This window comes from Rhincodon typus, chromosome 38 (genome assembly GCF_021869965.1).
Source record: "Rhincodon typus isolate 14 chromosome 38, sRhiTyp1.1, whole genome shotgun sequence".
NCBI lineage: Eukaryota > Metazoa > Chordata > Chondrichthyes > Orectolobiformes > Rhincodontidae > Rhincodon > Rhincodon typus.
The window spans coordinates 17,203,841-17,219,157 of NC_063369.1; the positions used below are offsets into that span (position 1 = coordinate 17,203,841).

At 46.1% G+C, this 15,317-nt stretch overlaps 1 protein-coding gene across 3 annotated transcripts in view; it reads left to right on the forward strand.

The window, feature by feature from the left end:
- LOC109915447 (lysophosphatidic acid receptor 1-like) overlaps nt 1–15,317 on the forward strand; it is a 64,253-nt gene that overhangs the window by 46,003 nt on the left and 2,933 nt on the right. The gene's annotated exons all lie outside the window — the stretch shown is intronic.

The following is a 15,317-nucleotide window of genomic DNA, read 5'->3' on the forward strand; positions in this document are numbered from 1 at the left end:
GTTTTCAAACCCTGTAGCCCCCAATGAACCTTCTCCATCCCCGCCAGCCTCCACCATCTGTTCTATAATACCCTCTATCCAGCCTGCCATTCAAGAAGATCGCAGCCCATCTGTCCCAGGCCTCAATCCCTCTCAACCTCACCGTCATCTCCCTGATTATTTCAAAATCGACTGCCTCTTTAAATACCTCCACAACTCTCATCGTTGACCGTCAGTGGACGAGTTGCTGGGGTCTGAAGACCTTTAATATCTCTGCCTTTCTCTGACTCTCCTTTCTTTTTAAAAAGGTGTGCTTTAAATCCACCTTTTATCTGCTCAGCTTGACGCCCAGTTTTGTTTGTTTGACAATGTTGAGCATTTTGGGTTGGTTTTTGCTAGTTTGCAGTTGCTTTGTAACCCAAGGTGCCATCTTGGTTAGAAGTGGCAGGGGGTTGGGGAGGAGGGGGGCGGGTGCAGTAGAGAGAATAGGCCAAGCTTAGTGCGGTGTCTCGTGGAGTTACCAAGGCTGGAGAGCGAGCTTGGAAAAGCCGGATCTGCCCCCGACAGTTCATTTTTGTCTTTGTCTGTGTGTTGCTCTGTGGCTAAGAGTGAAAATGTGCTCTGCCAAGTTTACTTTTAGCTTTAATTTTTGTTCCACCCTCTAATCTCTCAACCACCAACATGTTTTCCAGGGCTGTGAGGAATCTCGTCATAAAATGACCTTTGAGATGTGGTGGGCGTGTGGTTGGTGCTCAAACGGTTTTTTTTTCCACTGTTGCATGCTACCTCATGGCGCCCGAAGCCTTGCGACTAGGCCGACAAAGTACACAGCCAAACATTTTGATACACGGCTGCGGGGGGAAACGTGTTTAAATTCAGCCGTCAGGAGTCGAGGGACAGAAAGTTAGCTCCCAACTGACAATGTTACGGAATCTGGTTCCCTGTTATTTGCCCCCCCCCTCCCTGAGGAAAAAGACTAGGCCTAGGAGCCTGGCTGTAACAGCAGGGAGCTGGGCTCACTAATATAACCACAGAGAGGTCAGCTCGAGGAAGGGAGGCTTTCTGTAGGAGTGGCAGTGTTTGGGCCTGTGTTTTCAAAGTCTGAGCGATCTGGTGATCACACACCAACAACTGGGAGCAGGACAGTAATCAGTACTCCAGAGCCTGTGTAATTAAAGATCCACGAGCCAAGTCACTGTTCTCCCGAAAACAAGGCTCGTCCACTCACCCATAAATTAGCGCTTAAAACACCGCCCTGTTGTTTTGGATTGGTTGAAGAATTTCAACCTTGATTGTTGGATGGTTGTGTCCTGGATTGGGAACGAAGGGTCCCCTCTTTGTTTACCTGCTTTGACCGTCTTGAGGCCGGGAGGATATCGAAGAGACAGAGAGAGCCGAGTTGGGGGTACGGGGAAGGTCAGAGTGCTCAGCCTTCCCTCTGTTTGAGGATGACGCCCGCTCGGATTGTTGGATTCTGCCCCATGTCACTGAGCAGGACCATCCCGGACCCACAAACATTTGGGCGGTTCGTCCCATGAGGTAACGGGGCCTGGAGAGTAGGATATGTCCAATTTCCTGCTGCCCTCCTCACTACGAAGACATTGCAATTCCCAACGTGTTACAGCCATCCATCGACAAGTTAGTGCCATTTTTAATGATTAGAACTGTAGAAATTAGCAGCAGGGCCATTCAACCCATCAATCCTGCTTCCCCCATTCAATAGGATCATGCTGATCATTCAAGTCAGTCCCTTGTTCCCGCTTTTTCCCCATACCCTTTAATCTCTTCAGTCTTAAGAACTATATCTAACTCCTCCTTGAAAACACTCCAGGTATCCCTGTTCTTGAATCTCATAACACCCCTTCTTCACCGCCTGCTGTTTACCTTCAGCAATTGGTTCACAAGACACCCAAGTCCCATTGCACCTCTCCCTTTCCCAACCTATCGTCATTCAGATAATAATCTGCCTTCCTGTTTTTGTGACCAAAGTGGATAACCTCCCATTTATCCACATTGTACTGCATTTGCCCACAAGTTGAGCCTGCTCAAATCACACTGAAACACCTCTACATCCCCTTCACAACACTCCCTCCCAGCTCTGTGTCATCTGCAAAATGAATAGGTCCCTCACTGAAATCATTAATATATCATGTGAATAGCTGGGGCCTTAGCACTGATGCCTATGATAGGCCATCAGGCTGCCGCTAGAGAAAAAGACCCAATTGGTAGCAAACCCCTCCCAGTCATTAGCGTCATTGCTACCAGGAAGTGCTCCTGAGTGTCTCTGCAATATCCTGCCATGGAACATTTTGAGAAAGCAGGAGCTGTTGGGGGAATGGCCTGAGATGAATCACTGCCCCCTCCAACCCCCAGTTCCAAACCTGACACTTTGGATTGAGACACCGCTGCCTTCCTTGCCCAGGAGTATCCCTGGGTAACAGTGTCTCCCCAGGGTGTTGGCGGTACCACCCGTCTCTCTTGCGCGCTCGAAGGTTGTGGGTTCGAATCCCACCCCAGGTAGGACAGGGATTCAAACTCCTGGCCAATGCTCCAGTGCAGGAGTGCTGCATGGTCTGCAATGTTGTCTCTCTATTAATCCCACAGGCCTGTCAGGCGGGTCCAAATCTCCCAGCACCATTTTGTATGGGAGCCAGGGTGTTCCCCGTCAATGTCCTGGTCACTAATTATCCTCCCAGTGATCAGCTCTGCTCTCTTGTCCTTACTGTTCTTGGAATCTTGCAGTGTCAGGGTGGGCTGCCTTTTAAATGGCAAGGAAAGGTTGGAATGATTAAAAAGGCAAGACTCAAGGCTATGAATTGTGAAGCATTTGGAATAAGGTAGATGAACTGACAGTGCAAATTGAGGTAAATAAATATGATCACATTTATAGAAGTGTGTTAACAAGAGAATCAGTACTGGGAAATTAGCATTCAGGGTTATTTGACCTTTTGGAGAGACAGGAGGGGTGGAAAGGATGGTGGGGAGTGCTTTTAATAGGCAATGATTTGATTTATTATTGATACGTACCTAGGTACAGTAAAAAAGTTTTTTGTTTTGCGTTCAGTACAGGTGACTCATACCATACAAAGTGCATCAGGGTAATAGAACAGAGCGAGGAATACAATGTTATAGCTGCAGAGAAGGTGCATAGAGCGAGATCAACATTTAAAATTAATATTAGAGAGGTCCATTCTGAAGTCTAATAGTGGGGAAGGATTAGGGTTAGGGTAGGTACGTCTGTTTAAAATTTTGCATCTTCTGCCCAATGGGAAGAGGTTGGAAGAGATTACAACTAGGATGGGAGGGGTCTTTGATTATGTTGGCTGCGTCCCCGAGGCAGCAAGAAGCGTAGTTAGAGTCAATGGATGGAACGTTGGCTTATGTGACGGACTGGGCTGTGGTCACGACTCTCTGTAGTTTCTCATGGTCCTGGGCAGAGCAGTTGCCGTACCACGCCATGATGCATCCAGATAGAATGCTTTCTATGGTCCATCTGTAAAAGTTGGTGAGAGTCCTCATGGACATGCTGAATTTCCTTAGCCTCCCGAGGAAGTAGAGGTGTTGTTGTGAGGACAGTTGTGAGAGATGATTTGAAGCTTGGATGATGTAGAGTCTTCTTGAGTGGAGGCAAAAAAACAGCAAAGAAAAGATGTTGTTAGGAGTTGCGTACACAAACAGTAGCCACTCTGTGGGAAAGGCCATTAATCAACCAAGAGGAGCATTTAGGAAGAATAGAGCCTTAAAGTGCATTAAATCCCCTGGGCCTGATTAAGTCCATCCTCGCATGTTGTGGGAGGCTAGGGAAGAAATTGCAGAGGCCCTTGCAGAGATTTTTGCTTCATCTTTAGCCACAGGTGAAGTTCTGCAAGACTGGAGGGTGGCTAATGTTGTTCCATTGTTTAAAAAAGGTAGCAAAGTCAAGCCAGGGAACTACAGGCCAGTGACCCTGTCATCAGTGGCGGGCAAGTTATTGGATAGGATACTAAAGGACAGGATCAACCAACATTTTGATAGTCACGGTCTGATTAGGGATAGTCAGCATGGATTTGTGCACGGGAAGTCATGTCTGACAAATACTTTAGAGTTTTTTGAAGAGGTAACCAAGAGGATAGATGAGGGTAGGGCAGTGGATGTTGTCTATATGGATTTAAGGAAGGCCTCTGACAAGGTCCCACACAGCAGGCTAGTCATGAAAGTTAGCTCGCATGGAAGCCAGGGAGAGCTAACTAATTGGATTCAAAATTGGTTCGATGATAGGAAGCAGAGGGTGATGGTTGAAGGTTGTTTCTCAGACAGGAGGCCTCTGATTAGTGGTGTGCCACAGCGGTCAGTGCTGGGACCTTTGTTATTAGTTACTTACATAAATGATCTGGATGTGAATGTACAAGGCATGATTAGTAAGTTTGCAGATGATGCAAAATTAGGAGGTATCATTGATAGCCAGGAAGATTAGCAAAACTTGCAGACGGATCTTGATCAGATGAGTAAGTGGGCTGAAGATTGGCAAATGCAATTCAATACAGATAAGTGTGAGGTGTTACGCTTTGGAAAGTCAAACCAAGTTAGGACTCATACAGTAAATGGTAAGATCCTGAGGAGTGTTGTAGAACAAAGGGATCTAGGAGTACAAGCACATAGTTCATTGAAAGCAACGTCATAGGGAGACAGGGTGGTGAAGAAGGCATTTAGCATGCTGGCCTTCATTGGTCGAGTCACTGAGTATAGGAGTTGGAACATTATGTTACAGTTATATAAGTCATTAGTGAGACCGCACTTGGAGTATTGTGTACAGTTTTGGTCACCCTGTTATAGGAAATACACAGTTAAACTGGAAAGTGTGGAACGAAGATTTACGAGGATGTTGCCAGGATTAGTAGGCCTGAGTTATAGGGAGAGGTTGGCCAGGATACGATTTTATTCCTTGGAACGTAGGAGAATGAGGGGTGACCTTATTGAGGTGAATAAAATCATAAGTGGCACAGATAGGATGAATGCATATAGACTTTTTCCCAGGGGCGGGGAATTGAAAACTAGAGGACGTAGGTTTGAGTTGAGAGGGGATAGCTTTAAGAAGGACCTGAGGGGCAACTTCTTCATGCAGAGAGTGGTGGGTATATGGAATGTGCTGCCAGAGAAAGTGGTTGAGGCAGGTACAATAGCAGCATTTAAAAAATGTTTGGATAGGTACATGGATGGGAAGGGTTAGAGGGATATGGACCAAATGTGGATGATTGGAACGCTGAGAGGGCACCATGGACCAGTTTGGGCTGAAGGGCCTGTTTCCACGGTGTATTACTCTATGACTCTAGAACAATTGAGTGATTTTAATCTTGTTGACTGGGCCAGTTAAGTTGGAAAGGGTAGCTATGACAACCAAATAATGGAATGCATTATGAATAGCTTTGTAGGTCAATATGACTTGGAGCAGGCCATCTTGGATCTGGTAATGGGTAATGAGGCAGGTTTAATAAATGACCTCCGAATGAAAGGTCCCCGAGGAAGTAGTGATCATAACATGATAGAATTTAATACTCAGTTAAAGAGTGAGAAACTAGGGTCTAAAACCACTGTGTTTAATTTAAATAAAGGGAATTACAATGAAATTAAAATGGAGTTAACTGAAGGTAGACTGGGCAGATAGATTAGGAGGAATGACAGCAAGTGGCACGTATGTAAGGAGGTAATTTGTGACTCTCAGCAAGAAAATGTCCCAGTAAGGACAAAAGACTCCAAGAGAGGGATAAACCAACTATTCCTAAGCAAGGAAGTTAAGTCAAGTATGAAGTTGGTGGGAGAAAAAGCATATAATGGAGGCAAATGTCAGTGATAGTCCTGAAAATGGATAAATTCTGAACCTAGCAAAGGGAGGACTTAAAATAAATGCTGAGGGCAAATCAGTGAGGAATATAGAAACTGTCAACAAGATCCCCTTTTAATAGATAAAAAGGGAGAGAGGTTCCAAGTGAATATGGTCCCCTTAGAAAATGATTCTGGGGCGGAGATAGTTATGGGGAGCAAGGAAATGGCAGAGCACTTAAATGGATATTTTGCATCAGTCTTTACATTAAAAGATACTTTGAACATTCCATTAATACCAAAGAACATGGGAGAAGAACTAAATACCAAACTAATGGGGCTAAAGACAGATGGGTCCTGATGGCTTCTTCCTAGGATCCTAAAAGAGATACTACAGAGATAATGGATGCATTGGTTGTAATTTTCCAAAAATCCCCGGATCCTGGAACAGTACCAGAGAATTGGAAAACTGCTAATGTGACAGCCCTTTGCAAAAAAGAGGAGAGGCAAAAAGCATGTAACTGTAGGCTGGTTAATCTAATGTCGATTGTTGGAAAAATGTTGGAAGTAAAAATATAACATTTGGAAAATCATAATCCAATCCAAACTGAATCAGCATAGCTTCAGGAAAGGACCATCGTGTCTGATTAATTTATTAGAGCTTATTGAGGAAGTCTCGAGTAGAGTCGATACAGGGAAACCAGTTGATGTGTTGTATTTAGATGTCGAGAACATGTTCGACAAGATATCTCAAAGATTAACTTTTAAGGGCTCATGGTGTGGAGGTAGTATATTGGCATGGATAGAGAAATGGCTAATGGGTGGGAATCAGTGAGTGGGGGTAAGAGATTTGTTTACAAGTTGGTGACCTGTGACCAGTGGGGTTCCACAGGGATCAGTGCTGGGACTGCAACCATTCACAATATATATTACTAACTTGGAGGAAGGAAGTGAATGTACTGTAGCTACGTTTGCAGGTGACACAAAAATAGGTGGAAAGGTAGAAAATGTGGAGCTGGAAAAGCACAACAGGTCAGACAGCATCCAAGGAGCAGGAAAATCAACGTTTTACAATCCGAGATGCTGACTTTCCTGCTCCTCGGATGCTGTCTGACCTGCTGTGCTTTTCCAGCTCCAAAATGTTTGGCTCTAGCTTCCAGCATCTGCAATCTGTTCTGTCTCTAAGGTGAAAAGGCAGGCTGTGAGAGGGTGTTAACTAAGTGGGCAATGAGTTGGCAAATGAAGTATAATGTGGGAAAATGTGTTGTTCATTTTGGAAGGAAGAACAAAACAATATTATTCAAATAGAGCAAAACTGCAGAAAGCTGCAATATAAAGATTCTAGGGAGGCACTTCTGTATGAAACACAGAAAGCTAGCACACAGGGGTGGCAGGAATCAGGAAGGCAAATGGAATGTTGGCCCTTATTTAAAAGGGGTTGGTGTATAAGAGTAGGGAATTCTTACTGCAACTGTACAATGTGCTGGTGAGACCACAACTGGAGTACTGTGAGCAGTTTTGGTTCTGCTTATTTAAGGAAAGGTATCATTTTATTGGAGGTAGTTCAGAGAAGGTTCATCATGATCATCCCTGGTATGGAGGGACTGTCTTATGAGCAAAGGGTAAACAGGTTGGGACTTTACTCACTGGAGTTTAGAAGAATGAGAGATGATCTCATTGAAACATGTAGGTTTCTTAAGGGGCTTGAGAGGGTAAATGCTGAGAGGATGTTTCCCCTCATGGGAGAGCCGCAGACCAGAGGGCATGGTCTGAGAATAAAGAGGTACCAATTTAAGACTGAAATGCTGGAGGAATTTCTTCTGAGAGTTGAGTCTTTGGAACTACTTACCCCGGAACTGTGGGGACAGAGTCCCTTTGTATGTTTAAGGCTGAGATAGATTCTTGATCAGTCGGGGAATCAAGGGTTATGGGAAAAGGGCAGGAAACTGGATGTGAGGAATGTTGGATCAGCCATGATCCTATTGAATGGTATAGCAGGCTTGAGGGGCTGAATGGCCGACTCCTGTTCCTGTTTCTTATGGTTTAACAGCAGCTACACGTCTCAGGAATGCATTACTAATGAAATGCTGTAGAAGATACAAGACAAGGTTATTTGTGCAGTGTCTGACAGTCTTAGTCTTAGCCATGGTACAGTAGCTCAGGGCATTCCCACACTTTATGGGTCATCTGTTGATTGGGTAAGACCTGAGCAAGAGTAGACCACTCTGCCCCTCTACCTTGCTGCACCATTCAATAAGATCACGCCTGATCTCATTGCTCCACCTCCTCACCACCCTAATAATCTTTCATGCTCTTGTCTATTAAGAATCCATCGAACCTTTGCCTCAAAAATATTCAAGGCTTCACCATCTTTGAGGAAGAGAGTTCCAGAAGCTCGTGACTTTCTGTGGGAGAATAACTCTCCTCATCTCTGTTTGAAATGAGTAGCGTCTTATTTTTAAACAGTGAGCCCTAATTCTAGACCCTCTCACAAGAGGAAACGATCTTTCCAGATCCACTTGGGGTTGAGACCCCTCAGGATCTTTTGTGTTTCAATCAAGTCATCTCTTGCCCTACTAAACCCCAGAGGATACAGGCCGGGCCCGTCTAGCCTATCCTCGTCAGGTAATCCCCTCATTGCAGGTATTAGTCGAGTAAATCTTCTCTAACCTGCTTACAACACATTAACGTCCTTCTGTGAGTGCAGTGACCATTACTAAACACAGTACTCCAGGTGCAGTCCCACCAATGCCCTGTATAACTGAAGTATAACCTCCCTAATCTTACATTCAATTAACCTTTGCCGTAAAATAAAACATTCTATTAGCTTTCCTGATTATTTGCTGTCCCTGCATACTACTGGGCATTTAAAAACAAAATTCACTAGTGGGGCATGGGCATTGTTCGCTACCCTAGTTGCCCCTTGAAACGGTGGTGGTGAGCTGCCTTGTTGAATCACTGTAGTCCACCTGCTGTAAGTAGACCCACAATGCTGTTGGGGAGGGAATTCCAGGATTTTGACCCAGCGACGCTGAAGGAATCGTGATATATTTCCAAGTCAGGATGATGAGTGGCTTTGAGACGAACTTGCAGGGGGTGGTGTTCCCATATGTCTGCTGTCCTTGTCCTTGTAGATGGAAGTGGTCATGGGTTTGGAAGGTGCTGTCTGAGGATCTTTGGTGAATTTCTGCAGCGCAACTAGATAGTACACACTGCTGCTACTGAGCGTCGGTGGTGGAGGGAGCGGATGCTTGTGGGTGTGGTGCCAATCAAGTGGGGACTGCTTTGTGCTGGATCGTGTCAAGCTTCTTCAATGTTATTGGAGCTACATCCATTCAGGCAAGTGAGGAGTATTCCATTACACTCCTGACTTGTGCCTCGTAGATGGTGGACAGGTTTTGGGGAGTCAGGAGGTGAGTTACTCATTGCAGTGTTCCTAATCTGTGACCTGCTCTTGTAGCCACTGTGTTTATGTGATGTGTCTGCTTCAGTTTCTGGGCAATAGTAATCCCCAGGATGTTGATAGTATGGGGATTAAGTGATGGGGACACCATTGAATGTCAAGGAGTGGAGATCAGTTTGTCTGTTATTGGAGATAAACATTGCCTGGCATTTGTGTGGCATGAATGTTAGATGGACTTTGGAGGGCCAACAGGGCTGTATCTGCCATTGTCTTTTCTGGTACCTAAGTCAATTCCAGGTGGTCTGTCTAGTTTTATTTCTTTCTTGAGAAAATATATTGATTGATACAACTGAGTGGTTTGCTAGGCCATTTAAGAGGGTAGTTATGGGTTAATGACATTGCTGTAGCTGTGGAATTGCATGTAGGCTGGACCAGGTAAGGATGGCAGTTTCCTTCCTTAAAGGTCGTTCGTGAACCAGTTGGGATTTTCCAACAACTGACAATGGATTCATGGTCTTCAGTAAATTCTTAACTCCAGTTATTTTCCATGGCAGAATTTGAACTGGGGGCCCCGAGAACATTAGCCGGGTCTTTGGATTAATAGACTAGTGATAATACCACTAGGCCATTTGCTCCTCTCCAATATGTTCCCTACTATAAAATTTCCACCTTCATATTCAAAAATCCCTCTGTGACCTCTTTCGCCTCCCCCAACCCCAGCCCTCTATCTCTGTATCCCATCATTCTTTGAAGTTTGCGTCACATGTAGGCAGGGTGGTTAAGAAGGCGTTTAGCACGCTTGCCATCATTGCTCAGACCTTTGAGTATAGGAGTTGGGATGCCATATTGATGTTGTTCAGGACGTTGGTGAGGCCTCTTCTGGAGTACTGTGTGAAGTTCTGGTCACCCTGTTATAGAAAGGATATTATTAAGCTAGACAGGGTTCGGAAGAGATTTACCAGGATGTTGCTGGGAGTGGAGGGTTTGAATTGTAAGGAGAGGCTGGATCGGCTGGGACTTTTCTCACTGGAGTGTCGGAGGTTAATGGGGTGACCTTGCAGAGGTTTATAAAATCATGAAGGGGTATAAATAAGGTGAATGGCAGGTGTCTTTTCCCTAGGGTGGGGGATTTCAAGACTATGGGGCATATTTTTAAGGTGAGAGGAGAAAGATTTTTTAAAAATTACATGAGGAGCAACTTTTTTACACAGCGATTCGTGCGTGGAGTGAGCTTCCTGAGGAAGTGGTGGATGCGGGTACAGTTACAACGTTTAGAAGACATTTGGTCAAGCACATGAGTAGGAAAGGTTTGGAGGGATATAGGCCAAGTGCAGGCAGGTGTTGATTGATTTTATTGTCACATGTACCGAAATACAGTAAAAAGCTTTGTTTAAGAGGCAGATCACAGCAAGCAAAGGATGTATGGATCAAAAAGACTTAGACAGACAAGTTACATTATTTGAGGCTAGAGTCCATTCAACAGTCTGATAACAGCCGGAAAGAAGCTGTTCCTGAACCACCTCGTGCGTGTGTTCAGGTTTCTGTATCTTCTGCCTAACGGAAGAGGTTGTAGGAGATCATTACCAGGGTGCGATGGGTTTTGATGATGTTGGTTGCCTCTCCGCAGCAGTGAGCTGTGTAAATAGAGTCTGTGGTTGGAAGGTTGGCTTCCGTGATGGTCTGAGCTGTGCACGCAACCTTCTGTAGTTCCTTACGGTCTTGGGCAGAGCAGTTGTCATACCAGGCCATTATGCACCTGGGCAGTCTGCTTTCAATGGTCCATCTATAGAAGTTGGTGAGGGATGTTATCGACATGCCAAATTACGTGAGCCACCCGAGGAAGAAAAGGTGTTATTGTGTCTACTTGACTATCACATCTGTGTGGGAAGTCCAGGACAGGTCGTCGGTTATCGTCACTCTGAGGAACTTGATGCTCTTCACCCTCTCAACCTCAGTTCTGTTGATGTCGATGAGGATGTGTTTTCCTCCTTTCTTTCTGACGTCTGATCAGTTCTTTAGTTTTGCTGACGTTGAGAGAGACGTTGTCAATCAACCACATCAACAAGCCCTCTGTCTCCCTTCTGTATTTTGACTATGTTATGGTGGTGTTGTCAGCAAATTTGTAGGTGGTACTAGTTTAGCTTGGCTTTATGGTTGGCATGGACAGGTTGGACTGAAGGGTCATGCAGCAGGGAAACGGACTCTATTGGTGCCAAGCCCACAGCCCTCTGAGATACATGTGCTCCTACAACCTCTGACCCTCCACCCCATAAATCCCAACTTGCCTGGTGGCCGTGCTGTGATCCTGAGCTCCTGAGCCGTGGAATTTTCTTTCTGAAAAACTCACCGCTTTGATTTCTTTCTGTATTTTTAAGGTGCTCCCTAAAAACTGGCTCTGATCACATTTCTGATGGCATCTCATTATATCTCTGTACTTGGTGTCTTTAAGTCTGTTTGGTAATGGGCACTGTGCAGCACATCGGGACGTTTTCTACATTGTGGGTGCTATATAAATGCAAGTTGTTGCCAGAAATGCTACTCTGAGGGAAGTTTCGCCCTGGGATATGCAATAATGATGGTTGACGTAGTGTGGAAATTGAGACAGGTTGACAGTTTAAATCAGGCTTTTCAAAACACTTTCTCCTTTTTAATTCTTTCATGGGATATGACTATATTATTGGGTAAGGCCAGCATTTCTTACCCTTCCCTAGTTGCCGTTCAACTCAGTGCCTTGTTAGGGCTGGGTCAGAGCGTAGAATCCACCACGTTGTTGTGGGCCTGGAGTCACGTGTAGGCCAGACTGGGTAAGGGCAGCAGATTCCCTCCCAGTAACAGTGAACCAGATGGGTTTTTATAGCAGTCATCAGCCACGAGAGCAGAAATAGGCCATTCAGCCCATCAGTTCTACTTCGCCAATGAGACTGTGTGGCTGATCTGAGAAGCTTCAGCTCCACTTTCCTGCCTTTTCCCCAATAACCCACGATTCCTTTCCTGATTAAGAATCTGTCCATTTCGGCCTTGGATATAATTAATGACCCAGCCTTGACAGTCGTCTGTGGTAAAGAATTCCACAGATTCGCTCCCCTCTGAGAAAAGAAATTCCTCCTCATCTCTGCCTTAAATGTGTCGTTTCTTATTGTGAGATGATGCCCCCTGGCCCTAAACTCTCTCACAAGGGGAAACACCCTCTCCCCATCTGTTTTTAAAATTCGTTCATGGGACGAGGGCGTCACTGGCCAGGCAGCATTTATTGCCCATCCCTAATTACCCAGAGGGCAGTTCAGAGTCAACCCCATTGTCGTGGGTCTGGAGTCACATGTAGGCCAGACCAGGTAAGGATGGCAGTTGCCTTCCCTGAAGGACATTAGTGAACCAGATCTCTCCAATCACCAGCAGCTAGGAGTGAGGGGCAACCAGGGGCAGTGGGCAATGGAGAGAGGGTTTGGGATGGGAGTAGAGACTCCACCTCTGTCACTGTTGGGAATGGGGTCTTGTTAGGAGGCAGTGGGGTAGGGGTAATGTCACAGAACTAGGAACCTAGAGCCCAAGGCTTATGTTCTGGGGAAATGGGTTTGAATTGACCACTGCTGGAAAATACCCATCTGGTTCACTAATGACCGTGTGTGTGTGTGTGTGTGTGTGTGTGTGTGTGTGTGTGTGAGAGAGTTAATTGGAAAAACTCTGTAAATACACACACTGCAAACTGTGTGGACCTGTACAGAATGCGTCACTTTGTCATGTTTAAGCACAGAATATTTTATTGACCAACAGAGACTGGGTCTCTCGGGCTGTATAACTGACGCAGTCTGTGTCTCGCTCACCAAATGATGAGTGGTCTGAAATATCTGCTCGGTTTGTATATCTGAGTGTATAAGCCCCTTTAGTCTGACTGGTGCCAGCTGTCCCTCCCTCCCCCCTTTGTGTATTGACCCAGCCTCTGGCCTTGTGTTTCCCGTTTGATGTCTCCAGCTGTGAATGTGACCTGTGGCAGTGGATTCCCCCTCCTGATTGTGGCCAGCTACACCCATTGAAATCAATTCACTTTGACACAGCCGCACAGTCATACAGTAGGGAGGAGGTGATGGCCTAGTGGAATTATCACTGGACTGTTAATCCAGAGACTCGGGTAATGTTCTGGGGGCCTGCGTTAGGGTTAGGGTTAGGGTTCTGGGAACCTGGGTTCGAATCCACCACAGATGGTGGAATTTGAATTCAATAAAAATCTGGAATTAAAAATCAAATGATGACCAGGAGCCCATTGTCAATTGTCAGGAAAACCCATCTGGTTCACTAATGTCCTTTTAGGGAAGGAAACTGCCATCCTTACCTGGTGTGGCCTACGTGTGACTCCAGACCCACAGCAATAAGTGCTGGCCTAGCCAGTGACACCCTCATCCCGTGAATGAATAAAGGAAAAAAACAGACCCTTTGGCCCAGCCCGTCTGTGCTGACCAGATATCCTAAATTAATCTAGTCCCATTTGCCAGCATTTGGCCCATATCCCTCTAAACCTCCTTTTCATTAGCACATCATTAGCACTTTTAAATGTTATAATTTTACCAGCCTCCACCCCTTCCTCTGGCAGCGTCCTCTGCGTAAAAAAGTTACCCCTTTAGGTTCCTTTTAAATCTTTCCCCTCTTACCTTAAACTTATGCTGTCTAGTTTTGGACTCTCCTACAACACCTTCTCTATTGACTCTATCCATGCCCCTCATGATTTGATAGCCCTCAGCCCTCCTACGCTCCAGGCAAAGTAAGCCCATTCTTAAACCACACCCGCACCCCCATGCCAGCAACATCTTGTAAATCTTTTCTGCACCCTCTCAAATTTAACAACATGCTTCCTTCCTGTCTCTTTCTCAGGGAGTGGTGTCTCTACATATTAGCCTATGTCACTGTCTTTAGCCCATGCTCCCTGTCTATCTCTGGCCTCTCCTGACCTCCAGCACTGCACTGGGTGTGATTTTTTTGTTGTTGATTTTCTGGAGAGGGGCTTGAACTCATAACCCGAGGCGAGTGTGTTACCTGTTGAACCACAATTAACGATCTTAAAGGGAGCTCGGAAAAGGCCAAGTAAAACATCAGGAGGAGCTGGTGGTGGTCTGCCACTGAGCTGGAAGGTCTGAGTTTAAACCCTGCCAGTTCTGCCAATTGTGTTACAACATGTGCTAACAGGTTGATAGAAAATAGTTTGGTTTGGAAACCAGGTTGTGCCACTCTGTGCTGGAGAGGGTTGGATTGAAAACTGGATCCCCATGGTTTATGCAAGAACGACGGTCCATTAGAAACCTGACAGGTGCAGGCAGGCTGTAAGTGAGGAAAGGGAGAGAGATTCCTGGTAAAACTCCAATAGTGCCTTGCCTGGAGGAGCTAAAACCAACTGTGTGGCTCAGAAATTGCATCCTCGTTTCTGAATGGCGCAATGAAGCCTGTTTCTCGGACTCCTCCCTTCACCCTAATTCCAGTTGTTTAATTGGAAGATAAACATCCTGTTGGGAATTGTGGAGTCTGAATTGAAATAATTCTCTAAGTCAACGACAAAGCATAGCAGGTTCCTTCTTTAATTAAAGGAGAAACGTGACCATTGGAAATCTCGGGAGGTGGGCGTCCTGGCAAAGCTGCCTTCCAGTTACCCACCACCACCACCACCCCTCCCCCCCCACCCCCAAACCAACCCTTGCCCCTGACATGAGGGGTATACTCAACCATTTCAGAGGGCGTTGAAAGGCCACTCTCATTGCTGTGGGGCTGGAGTCACACGTACGCCAGAGTGGGCAAGGATGTCAGATTGTGTGTTTTGGGGGCGTGTGGGGGGGGAGCGGGCAGGTGGGTGTTGGGGTCAGGGGTGGAGAGTTGAGGTGGGGATGGGGAGGGGCTTGAGGGATGGGCATGGGACTGGTGGTGTTAGGGTGCACAGCTGCTCCATTCACGCCCGTGATGCCCCTGACCGCGTGCTGTGCGGTCTGTGCCCCTGACACCGTGCTGTCTCTGTCTCTGTCTCTGTGCCCCTGACCCCGTCCCATGCTGTCTCTGTGCCCCTGACCCCGTCCCATTGCTGTCTCTGACCCCATGCCCACGGTGCCCCGACCTCGTGCTGTCTCTGTCTCTGTGCCCCTGACCCCGTCCCATGCTGTCTCTG